The sequence below is a fragment of the Schistocerca serialis genome, chromosome 3 (genome assembly GCF_023864345.2).
Source record: "Schistocerca serialis cubense isolate TAMUIC-IGC-003099 chromosome 3, iqSchSeri2.2, whole genome shotgun sequence".
Lineage (NCBI taxonomy): Eukaryota > Metazoa > Arthropoda > Insecta > Orthoptera > Acrididae > Schistocerca > Schistocerca serialis.
This window is the reverse complement of record NC_064640.1, coordinates 343,665,080-343,678,883: the sequence shown is the minus strand read 5'-3', so window position 1 is coordinate 343,678,883 and position 13,804 is coordinate 343,665,080.

Below are 13,804 nucleotides of genomic sequence, written 5' to 3'. Positions count from 1 at the left end.
CTCAGAGTGGTTAGTGGGTCACATCGTCACTAAACAACCCTTTTCAATCTATGCCATGCATGTTCGATAGGGTTCATGTCTGGACAACATGCTGGCCACTCTAGTCGAGCGTTGTCGTAATCCTGAAAGAAGCACATTTACAAGATGTGCACGATGGGGGCGCGAATTGCCGTCCATGAAGAATACCTCACCGGTATGCTGCCGATATGGTTGCACTATCGGTCGGAGGATGGCATTCACGTATAATATAGCCGTTATGGCGCCTTCCATGGCCACCAGTGCCGTACCTCGGCCCCACATAATGCCACTCCAAAACAGGGAACCTCCACCTTGCTGCACTTGCTGGACAGCGTGTATAAGGCGGTCAGCCTGACCGGGTTGCCACCAAACACGTCTCTGACGATTGTCTGGTTGAAGGCATACGAGACACTAATCAGTGAAGAAAACGTGATGCCATTCCTGAGCGGTCCGTTAGGCATGTTGCTGGGCCCATCTGTACCGCGCTGCATGGTGTCGTGGTTGCAAAGATGGACCTCGCCATGGACGTCGGGAGCGAAGTTGCGCATCATGTAGCGTTTTGCGCGCAGTTTGAGTTGTAACACGACGTCGTGTGGCTGCACAAAAAGCATTATTCAACATGGTGGCGTTGCTATCAGGATTCCTCAGACCCATAATCCGCAGGTAGCGGTCATTCACTGCAGTAGTAGCCCTTGGGCGGCCTGAGCGAAGCAAGTTATCGACAGTTCTTGTCTCTCTGTATCTCCTCCATGTCCGAACAACATCGATTTGCTTCACTCAGAGACGCCTGGACACTTCCCTTGTTGAGAGCCCTTCCTGGCTGAAAGTAACAATGCGGATGCGATCGAACAGCGGTATTGACCGTCTAGGCACGGTTGAACTACAGACAACACGAGCCGTGTATCTCCTTTCCGGTGGAATGACTGGAACTGATCGGACCCCCTCCCCCCCTCCCCCCTCCCCCCCTCCCCCCCCTCTCCCCTGTCTAACACGCTGCTCATGCATGGTTGTTTACATCTGTGGGCGGATTTAGTGACATATTTGAGCAGTCAAAGGGACTGTCTGATATAATATCCACAGTCAACGTCTATCTTCCAGAGTTCTGGGAACCAGGGTGATGCAAAACTTTTTTCGTGTGTGTAACTTGAGCATTTAAAATAATAAATTTTATCCTGCGAATTCTAACTATTTTGTCACTAACAAACATTCTTTTGCAAGTAGCAACGTTCTGATGAATATGGCCATTCGTTGAACATTTCGGACATAAAAACGTTTTCTCTTCTTAAATCTGGTTGAATGACTTCCCTGTGGTACAACGTTTTCTTAGGTACTAAACATATTTAAACCTTTGCAAAATCTAACTCAAAAGCATGACACTGCGCCTTAACCCAACGCCACAAGGTTCCTTGAAGAGTGGCATAAGCTTACAGGTGGCGGGCCATTAGTGACTGCAACAACAGCATAAAAATTCCTATGTCCAATTTATTTTTACTGTTTCCTTGTTAGAGCTACAAAAAGCTAAATCACTGAATTTCTCAGAGATGTCTTCTATGTTGGCTACAAAAAAACTTCCATTTTTGAAGATTTGCATAGGCTGTAGATTAAATGAGTCGAATTTCTTGCACTTAGTTTCACATCTGTGTGTGGAACTTGCAAATGTGCAGGAAGCTGTTGTATTCTACTTCTAACGTTACTGAACGACGGTGTTGCTTTTCATGTACATTATTCCGACTTATTCTTTCAGATGAAACATGTCCACTGGGCTGCTTACAGCATTTATCCAGTATATTAAAAACTCTAGAAAGTAAATGTGATCTGCTGTTCAAGAATATTGTTGGCACAGCCCCTCCTGGAAACTGATCAGAAAGGCCATTACAGAAGACACATTCCATATACGATATAATGAAAATATCAAATGTTCAGTCCACTCGTATAGTAGCAAGGTGGCGGCGGCGGCGGCGGCGGCCCATACTCAGAAGAGCGTACGGGACGATGCGGGAGACCCGCACCGCCGTACTACGCAAGGTCCTAGCGAAGGTGGTTTGCCATTGCCTTTCTTCGACCGTGGTGGTGGTGGTGGTGGTGGTGGTGGTGGTGGTGGTGGTGGTGGCGGCGGCGGCGGCGGCGGCGGCGGCGGCGGCGACGACGACGACGAAACACCGTCATCTCGAGGCAGGAAAAACCCCTGACCCTGCCCGGAATCGAACCCGGGACCCCGTGCGCGGGAAGCGAAAACGCTACCGCAAGATAGTTAAGTGAAAATTCGGAGTTTTTTTTGTGACAGTTAAAGTATTCAGAGCAGTCATGCAGACCAGACGATAGAAGGAAAGACAAAAACTGTGCACTGCCAATGATGGGTAGAGGTGGCGGAGGGAGCTGAACATCACAAAACTGAAAGAACGGAAATTTTAAATATAAACCATGTTGCCGAAATAGATTAATGTTAAAAGTAGTACAGTAATGTCAAAAGTGAAGGATACTTACAACTGAATGTGTCACAGGAGTTACACCTTACCATATATGAATGGGAATCTCTCACTTGGCTCCAGAAAAATAGCAAAATTCTTGATGAGCCCATAAAGCACCCCAAGAAGTAACATTTTCTCGATCAGGTATGCATGTCAACGAGCAAACCTGGCCAAACAGCGCGCCGACCACAGCGTCGAGTGGGCTGAGGGATCAAGAAGAAAAGGCTGCAACCGGTCTAGCGATGGACCAACTCGAGCTTACGCCAAACAGAGTTAAGAGTTGAAAGTTTGCGTGAACAGTGTTCAGAGTCGAGACAAAAAATGAGACAACATTCAACGCAGATTAAGATTACCTTCAATTACCCAAACCGAGCGTCGCTGTTTCCCAATCAGTGGTTACACATATAGTGACAAGCGTGATGGATACTACACAGGGCGCAAGTTTTGGTCTTTCGGCTTGAAATTTTGAGGGTAGACTTGTGGAAAACCAGACATGCGGTATGGATTTTGTCAGGTACGGTTCAAATGGCTCTGAGCACTATGGGACTTAACCTCTGAGGTCATCAGTCCCCTAGAACTTAGAACTACTTAAACCTAACTAACCTAAGGACATCACACACATCCATGCCCGAGGCAGGATTTGAACCTGCGACCGTAGTGGTCGCGCGGTTCCAGACTGTAGCCCCTAGAACCGCTCGGCCACTTCGTCAGGTATCCGGCGAGCGAAACGTAGCCAGATAGATGGTCAAGATTATTACTGCACACTACACGCAGGCTGCAATTTTGGGACTTTTCGTTTGAAACTTTGAATGTGGACTTTCAAACTCACAGTATGTAGATTTTGACAGCCATTGGTCGGTCGTAAAATAACCAAATACCTCATCACGGGCGTTAATGGATGCCACATTATGGGCTGAAATTTGAAAATACTGACGAGACGCTTTGTATTTGCTGTAAGCCTTGGACGGTGATTGGGCCATCTTAAGGTAGCCTAATGCCTCGTCATGTCCGTGAATGGTTGCCGTGCTACAGGCCGAAATTGGAAAATACACTCAAGAGACAACCAGAATTGGCTGTAAGAATTTTGACGACGATCGGACGATCTTAAGGTAGCCAAATACCGAATATGAATTATGTAAAGTAGCTACTTCGTCAAAGTTTCCCTCAGTCACTTCGTCCTCTAAATTTAAATATACATTTCCGAGTTTCCATGATGCTGATGTTCTGTGTAAATCAATTTGTAAAAACATGTATAAGGCGCTTCACGAATTTCGTTCAAACAAAATAAACCAGGTGACAGGCCGTTCTGCAGGCGCACTGCACTCCGTTCAACTGGGGTTCGGTCGGCGCGCCGGCGGTAAATTCCAACCTCGGGCGAAACTTTCATAGATAGCGGCAACCGTCGCGCACCACTTTAATACAACTCCACATAACATCCTAACTCGCGTTGACTCAAAATCCCCTCAACTCGGATTAACCCGGTTTGATCATTAGAGTTGACCCACCTCTAAGCCGGGCGCCTCGAGAGTAAACCAGCCACCTTGTCAGACGTCAAGCAGTTTGCTGACGATACAATTTGCATTAAGTTAGATTCATGTTCTTAATTAGTGCGTCTACGCACTTCTCCAAAAAAAAGTGGAGAAACCACCTCATTCAGTACCACATCGGAACTGCCTTGATGCTCGTATCTTTTAATGGCCACACAGTGTTTGTCATTGCGCTGTTATGAGGTTGGGGTTGTTTGGGGGGAAAAGACGAGCAGTGGTTATGAAAACGGTAAGGGAAAGGATAATGATAATTGACATATAAATCGTGGAAGAAAGAGAAATATAAAGTGCAAGTCAGATTTACATATTGAAACTTGGAATGTGAAGCCACTGTGTCACCAAGGCGGCATGAGGTTGCTACTGGATCAAACAATAAAACTTTTCTACGAGAAGCTAGGTGGGGCCTGGAGGAGAACACTAAAAAAAGCAAGAAACAGACTTGTTCTATAGTTATAGTGAGGAGAAATTTGAGCTCAGTACAGGATTTATGGTACACCACCACAACCTTAAGCACCCTGTGATTGTTCTTGATTATTAGTCAAAGATTATCCATGCTCTGGATAAATGGTAAATATTGCTATATGCCAACTGAGGAATTTGAGGAAGGAAAAAACCTCTTTTATGAACTGCTGACTGTACATGCCACAATGTAAAAATAAATAATTGCTGGTGATCTAAATGCTCATTTGGGAAGGGAACACACATTTAAAACAGCAAAGACACGACAAGCAATGATAATGAACAAGGCTCATCTTATTTGTAGCATCACAACACGTGGTTGTGGGTTCCTCGGTGTACCCACACAGACTGAGCGAGGTGGTGCAGTGGTTAGCCCTCTGAATTCACATTCAGGAGGATAACAGTTCAAATCTACTTCTCGCCATCCAAATTTAGGTTTTCCATGACTTCTCTAAATTGCTTGAGGCATATATATGCCAGAATGGTCCCATTGAAAGAGTACAAGTTTCCTTCCCCATCCTTGAAACAATCTGAACTTGTGCTACATATCTAATGACCAGTGTCGACGGCATGTTGAACCATAACCTTCCTTCCTTCCTTCCTTCCTTCCTCCTTTGTTGTAAGTACAGTTAGTCACAAAATGGGAATTTTTTTAACCAGACTGACGTCTTGACTCATTCAAGACACAAGTCAAACTTCTTGCATGTGAGGAGCCAGAGAGACCCAAATATAGATCCAGACAACTTTTTGGTATGGTTTCAATTGGTGGATAGAATCTTCAATGCATCAAAAGGAATATGAACCTACAAACATAAGAAAATGTAAGAGCTCTATAATACCAGGAAAGATACTGCAGATCCCTGAAAGGGCTTAACTGTGCAACAATAGTGAAGATAAAGGGGAAATGATAAAGAATGCAGTGAATGTCTGCAAATGGAACACTGGGGACTGAAGCAAGTTCCACAAGATGTCCATGGTTTGATATTGAGTGTGACATAGCAAACAGAGGAAAGTAATGCAGAAGAATGTTACAGTCTAATTGTACAAGAGCAGTGATGGAAGTCTATAATGAAAAAGGACTGAAAAAGAGGATCCATCAACAAAGAAAGATGAAAGCAAATGTTGGAGAACTGGAGCTTCTGAGGAACTGGAATGAGGTGAGAGAATTTTATGAGCAGGTAAATTGCTGCCTGGGAATCCTTCAGTGCAAAAGGCAGCACGATAAATTCCTCAACTTTGAAACAATATTAACAGATCCCATGGATGTGCATGAATTAAACAACTTAGACAACAATCCTGGCCCATCAAACCTGGAAGAGAGGACATCTGCTTTGACGACACTGGACAAAACAATAGATCACCAGGAACATATATTTCAGCAGAAACAAAGTGGCAGTCAGTCAGAACAGATTCTTCTAAAGCTGGTCATTTCAGTATGTTGTTGAGGGAAGTAATTATTGCTCTCTATACAAGAAATAATACATTTTGGAGCGTGGCAACTAATGAGGAATTGCACTGCTAAACTTTTGGAAATAAAGTATCTTCCAACATAATATTTGACCTCCTTCCAGTTGTTCAGAGAGAGAGAGAGAGAGAGAGAGAGAGAGAGAGAGAGAGAGAGAGAGACTGCTTTACACCAACATCGATTTCTCCCAGAGAAATCAACAATAGATAAGCTCTTCCCCCTAAGTCAAATTTTAGAAAGGACAATTGAATTTGAATTTGGTGCATGTCACTTCTGCACCTACAAACTGGCATATGATAGTATAAACACAGCAACTGTACAATGGTTTGACTGAAGTGGGAACTGTTGGAAAATTGTTAAGGTTTCGGAGACTGACATGAATGAGAGGCAAATTAGTTTAATAATGGGATGGATAGTTTCTGAGCCACTTGAAATATAGGATGGTGTGTACGGCAAGGAGGTGCACTGCCACATCTCCTTCTGTAATGTTGCCTTGGAAGAGGTCATGAGGGACACAAACGTGCTAAGCTGGCAAATGATATTTTATAAATCACTGCAGATACTCGGCGGCGACATTTAGTTGCAAGAGCACGGATGACAATTTTTGAGAAGACTTTCATCACACTTGAGCAGGTCAGTAGCAACATGGGATGTAATACCCACCAAGAGAAAGCACACAAAGAGACTGTGCCACATTAAATAACATTGGGCAGTTATATTTTCAAGGGAGTTGAGCAGTTTAAATGTCTGCAATCAACAATCATCCACTCAAATGACACCTTTCATGAACTGACACAGAGAAATAACAGCCAATAGAGCCTTCCACTAAACTGTTCCCTTGTATCACCAAATTAAGTACAGTATTTACAACACACCCAAAAGACTAGTGCTTACTTATGCCTCAGATAGTCATGGAAAACCTACACAAAATGGATTTTAGGGGAGGGAAAGTTCAAGTGTTGGATTGTGATAACTGGCAGAATATTTTTGAAGAGACTAAGGTTCACAATGAACTGTAGAACCACAAGAGAAGATGAAGAAAAAGGGAATGGAAGACACACATTAATCTTGAATGGTCAGAAGAGTAATATAAAGTGCAAGTACAATTAAATTTAAGATTGTCCTTTTCAAATGTGTGCTCTGTTTCTTGCTTTTGTCAGGATCTGCTGCACCATGCCGAGGCTCCTCTCCACTTAGAAAGATGGGAAAGTTAAGAGCTACTTACTTCTTCCAGAAGAGGGCAGGCATTTTTCTCTATCAATCATAAATGTTCATAGCTAAAATGTTAAAGTGTGGTCTTCACAGTCACACTTAGTCAATCAACAGTTCTTGCAACCTATGCTGAAATTCTCCTGCATCTACTAGACAAGAATAGAGTATCCACGTTGGTATTTTAAGCGTATATAGATCACAAAACTTAGTTTGCATATCATCTTTTTCTTGTTTGAGGTTTGAGCAAAAAGCTTCTAATTAGGTGCTTGAAAGTTTCTCTCTGTCAACTAAATTTATTGTTCTGAAGATCCAGTTTGATAATGAAACTATCTCCCTGCAGCTTTGTACTGATACCACTGAATTTGTTGCATATATTTGAAAGCCAGGCAATGTCAAAATGAACTAGGTTTGTATCTCATGGGCTTGGATCAACCTGCTGAAAAAATTTATAATACTGTTGCAAAAAGTACATAAAAACACTACAAATCCTTTCTCCTGCTAGCCACTTCAGCTTGGTTTCTAGGGGAAGATGACAAAACTTATGGAAAAGATTGTTCTTCAAAGAATGAACTGTTACCATGTCAGTGACATTGACATAGTGAAGAGATTAATGCAATCTCTCACTTAATTTTTTAGCACTGAGATGCTGCCTATGGATAACAAAGTAGAGTACCATATTATTATGCATAAATTTTAAATGGGCTCTAAATTTGTGACACCAACCATGGCTGCAGATCCATCAGTTAAATATGCAAATATGTTTGCTAAGGGAATGTTTTTTTCTTTAACACAAAATCTTCTGATTTCTTTATAACAAAAAGGACTTTTCATGTGAGTGGCCAAATTTCTGCTAAGCAACAGTTCTCTGTTGCCTCATCATTCCAATTAACGAACCAGAGGTAAGCTAATGGCACGCTTCATTATCTATAGCTGTTGATTCATCAGCCTGCATTATGAAGTCTGATTCTTCAAGAAACTGAAACTTTTCTTACCTCTAAGGCCATCACTTCAATTACACAGGTCTGCGACATAAAAATTGTTTCAAATTTATTAAGTGATTCTTATTGTTTTCAATGCTGATTTTAGGAAAAATAGAGAGATTCCATCACATACAGTTATTTCACAAACTGCTTGTCTAGTTTTAGCTTTTTTCGATAGTTCAGCACTCTAGTGTGTCTGAATTTTGGTTTTTAGGTTCTCCATAAACTGTTATTTAGCCGTTTTCATACTAGATATATGTAAATGAAAAGTAATTATGAGAAACCAGCAGTATTTTCATGTCAGTGCCTGTCTGTCACGCTGCCCCTTCCCCTGCCATCACAAAGTAGTGAGCTGCTGCTATTGTCCTTCAGTTCACAGTACCTCTTCACTCTGTGCTGTTCATGTGTTGTTGTTACTGGTCCTTTAAAATAGACTGTTTTCTTGTGTTGTGAAGTTGTTTTATGGACAATGGTTACCAGAGGATGTATACTCACCAGATTGCTTCTGCTATATTTGTTGTAACTATATTGTTAAAAAGCAACAAAGAAACATGTCCGCTTTTGTTGTAAAAGTATACTTTGCCTATTTTGGTATAAAGTTAGGTGATCAACATAAGCCTTGAGCCCCACACAAAGTTTGTTCAGTGTTTGTTGAAGAACTGAGGAAATGGTTTCAACGTAAAAAGCAGTCCTTACATTTTGGAATACCAATGATTTGGAGGGAGCCCAAATGTCAGTGATGACTGCTATTTTTGTTATTGCAAAGTACAAGGTTTCAATTTGAAAAACAAAAAGATATTTCTTACCCTGACATTCAGCCATTCGCCCTCTTCCTCATGGACCTGAAGTACCAATACCCTCTCCTCCAGATTCTTTGGATGATATAGATGTTCACGAGCCATAGGCTCAGCAAGGTGATAGTGAAGACAGAGATTGCTACGATCCTGGCACAACCGATCCCATACCATTCTCACAATCTGAACTGAATGATTTAGTTAGAGACCTAGGCCCTTCTAAAGAATCGGCCAAGGTTTTAGGATCCAGATTGAAAGATAAACATACGTTGGCTCTGGGTACATCCTTTTCTTGGTATCGATCAAGGGAAAAGGGATTTGTATCTTTCTTCTCTTAAGAAGGTGACCTGGTGTTTTGCAGTGATGTCCCTGGACTTACGGCACATTTCAAAATAGAATATGCTCCTGATGAGTGGAGACTTTTTACTGACACTTCAAAAAGAAGCCCTGAAACAGTACTTCTACACAATGGTAATAAGTATGTTTCTATACCAGGTGGACACTCAGTTCACTTAAAAGAATGTTACGAAAACCTTGAACTGGTTTTAAGCAAACTCTGCTATTCAGACCACAAGTGGACAGTATGTGGTGGTTGAAATGCTGTCTGGTCAACAAAGTGGCTATATAAAGTTCCCTTGCTTTCTCTGTGAATGGTACAGTAGAGACAGAAAGCAACACTTCATAAAAGAAGCTTGGCCCTTGAGAAAAACCTTACAGGTAGGGGTTAAAAATCAAATATTTGAAAGCACTTCTTTCTCAGCCAATCTGAGACAACATCCTTTTGCACGAGTCGCTCATCCACTTCATGCAGCTGTACCGACTTCAAGACAGTTTGTCATATCCAGCCTTTTTAGTGTTGCAATTTTCACAAATATTTGTGTAGTTTTTGCATTGAGTGCATAAAATTAACCTTAATGGATACACTGGGCATAATCGATCTTGAGGTATAGGCCTCTATCTGGTCTGCTGCACTTCGTACAGCCACCACCAAGGCAAGAGGTAGGGGGGTGTTTGACGAGGGCACTACCATGAACAATTATGCTGCTGCCAATGAGATGCAAACATCCCCTCTCCAGGTGTACTCAAGTTTTGACGTTCATGTATTGGCCCCATTTTGTGTGTTTGCCTGTTGAATGACATTTATGGACTTTCATAGTGGCCAGTGATTTTGAAGAAGCACTAAGCAAATGATTTGAGTGCACCACAAAGTATTTTCCACTGGTGGAAACGAGGATAATTGTACAAACAATTTTCTCATACTAGTAAAAAAGTTATTTGCACTGCAGCAGTTTTCTATAATGGCACAAATTACTGCCACTGATCGGTTCATCAATTTTGTCATACCTGCTACCAGTAGTAATTAATCTCCCTTTCGTATCAAACAAAAATGTGGTCACATCTGCTGTTGGGGAAGTTAAACAGCCACTACAACTATGCAAAACTTTAATCCCTTAGGCATTTGGGAGGACGACAGTTCAATCCCGCATCCGGTCATCCTGATTTAGGTTTTCCGCGATTTCCCTAAATTTCTCCAGGCAAATGCTCACTCACTCACTCACTCACTCACTCACTCTGGCTGTTCTGCAACTCTTACTAGGATCTCACTGTGGTAATGAGCCTTGTTTTATTATTAATTTCCCTCCATACCATTAACAGCAAGGTCATCGGTCTCATCTGATTAGGGAAGGACGGGTAAGGAAGTCTGCCGTGCTCTTTCAGATGAACCATCTTAGATGGTTCATCTGAAAGAGCACGGCAGACTTCCTTACCCGTCCTTCCCTAATCAGATGAGACCGATGACCTTGCTGTTAATGGTATGGAGGGAAATTAATAATAAAACAAGGCTCATTACCACAGTGAGATCCTAGTAAGAGTTGCAGAACAGCCAGAGTGAGTGAGTGAGTGAGTGAGTGAGTGAGTGAGATACTTTGGTATCCTTACAGATGGAATGTGACTATGCAATAAACGTCTAGTAAAAAATTGTTGGTCACCATTAGGTCAACTATATACCCTGCACAGTTGTCAACAGTTATCAATATAACAACATAACTAAAACAATGTCCACTTGCAATTTAGATACTTATTAATCTTTATGGGTGCATTTGGCAATAAATCTACGATAAAGACAACTCGATTGAGAAATATAATAGAGCACTCTTAAATTGTATAGGTAACTAATGGTGTTACATTGCCATGTGGGAACAAACTGTAGCTGTAAAGTATTATGGACAGTCACAGCCACTTTACAGAATTTCTACTACAAAACAACACTTCAAAATGGTGAACAAAGCCAGTGGGCAGCCAAAACAATCCATAACCCCTAAAGAATAGGGAGCTCACAGAATGTGGGTGCTAAACATGTTGCATCAGTTCTATAGGAGACTGATACCATTAGTGACCTAATAGTTTTACAAAATACAAGTAACTAATAACCCTTTCCTATGGATGGTTGGGACGTTAATAAACATTTGTAGCAACCCCTGCTCACTGGTCGCTCCACGCTAAACAGTTGGCAATGTTTCGAACGGCCAACTATGTACTGCACTCTCCAGTGGCCACTCTCCTTGTGCACCCAATCGCTGATGCCCCATTAGCCATTTTCTCAGATGCCTCATCCCGTGCTGTTGGCGCTGTCTTACAACAGAATGTACATGCGTGCTGGCAACCATTGGGTTTCTTCTCCAAGATGATCACGGAGAAACAGTGCTCTTGGCCACCATTTTACACTGAACTGTTAGCAGCCTATGAGGCAGTCAGGTACTTCAGGTTCATGGTGGAACGGCATGTTTTCGCTATATACACAGCTCACCGGCCATTGACTTTCGTGTTTTCACAGCCACGGAATAACTATCCCCCAGTGCAAATCAACTATCTAAATTTTATTTTCCAGTTCACAACAGATATCCAGCATATAAGTGGTTCAAAAAACGTCACTGCTGATGGCTTGTCTAGAGTGGAAAGCATTTCCGCACCCGTGAATTTTGCCGAACTAGCTGCAGCACAAAATGTGAACGAAGAGTTAAAGGACTTGCTCAAAGGCAAGACAGCTTTGCACTTGCATCGCATACCACTGCCAGGTACTGAGGAGCTGCTATATTGTGACGAGTCAGCAGGTCGACAGCAGCCATACGTACCTGCCCCTCTATGACGAAGGGTGTTCGATTATCCACATGGACTCAGCCACCCAGGAATACGCGCAACGAGGGCACTAGTAATGCAGCGTTTTGTGTGGCCTGGTATACAGAAGGACTGCCATACATGGTCTCAGACCTGTGTTCCCTGCCAAAAGTGCAAAGTAACACGGCACGTACGAGCTCTGCTAGGAAGATTTGACATCCCAGAGGCTCGGTTCTCACACGTCCACCTGGACTTGGTAGGACCACTCCCAGTCGCCCATAACTACCGGTACTGCCTCACAGCAATAGACACGTATAGCAGGTGGCCAGAAGTATTTCCACTGGAAACACAGACAGCCGAGAATGTGGCACACGCCTTCACCAGTGGTTGGATTTCACGTTTTGGCTGGCCCCAACAAGTAACATCTGACCAGGGTCGGCAGTGGGAAGCGGACATCTTCCGTGCAATGGCCCAGTTGTATGGGATACACCTGACAAGGACTTCACTGCCCTCAGCCTCAAATGGCATTGTGGAGCATCTGCACCGTTTCTTGAAGGCTGCCATAATATGCCACATGACAGATTCGTGGGTTGACGCCTTCTCAGTAGTGCTATTGGGACTGAACAGTGCACTAAAAGAAGACCTAAAGGCATCTCCAGTGGAACTAGTGTATGGCGGACCCCTGCATCTATCAGGAGTGTTTTCCACACAACAAACTGGACCCCTGGAGTCTACGCGAGACTTCCTCACAGAACTCCACAGGCAAATTGAGGATATGTGACCAAGTGAAACTTCACAGCATGGAAAACAGGCTACCTTCGTGTTCAAAGATTTGGCAACGACGAAGCACATTTTCCTCCGACGTGGCCCACTTCGCAGGGCACTGGAACTGCCCTACAAAGGCCCGTACGCAGTCATGGGATGGAATGACAGAACCCTCACGCCGAAATGCAGGCCACCACTGGTCACAGGGCACCTGTTGAACCACAGCCGACGGCACAGCAATGTCGCACAGAGAAGTCCTGCCTGCCAGGAAACCAACCAGCTACCGGCCACCCAGACGCAGCGGTTACTCTGCAACACCAGCCAACCCACCAATGTCCAGCCATAACAGAAACCCGATACGGGCAAAAAGTGCTGTTCCGTTTCGACCCAGTGGACATTCACAGTTCAAGTCAGTAACATATTTCTTTCCTCCTTGCTTTTTTTTTTTCTCCCTTGTGTGGAAGTGGTGTAGCGATCCCAGCTTGCTGGTCACACCACACTCACCAGTCAGCAACGTCGCGAACGGCGAACACCAGAAGACCGTGCTCTCCAGTGGCCAGTCGGCCTCTACCTACTGCAGCGCGAGCATCAGTGTGTGCGGTTGTCGGAAACATGCTACATGTAGTAACAGTGTTAATACTGTTGTCGATCAGCTTGTATTGTAGACGATTGAGGAAATAAAGTATCAGTGCCTTAAAGTGAGGTGTACAGTTAATAAATACCTACACATTATTAGTACAGGCAAGTATGCTCGTCTTTCAAAAGCTGCAGCTACAGGAGAATGGAATCGATTACTAAATCACTGAAGTGTAAGGACTCGAATAGGTATGATGAAAGGTTAAGCATATTTATGAAGTGCAGTGCCATATGCTTGTTACCTGTGATATCAAGGGTTCCCAGAAATGACAGGTGATTCACCCCCCCCCCCCCCTTTTTTTTTTTTAGTGGGTGGTACAAGTGTCATTGTGAAAGACTTGGA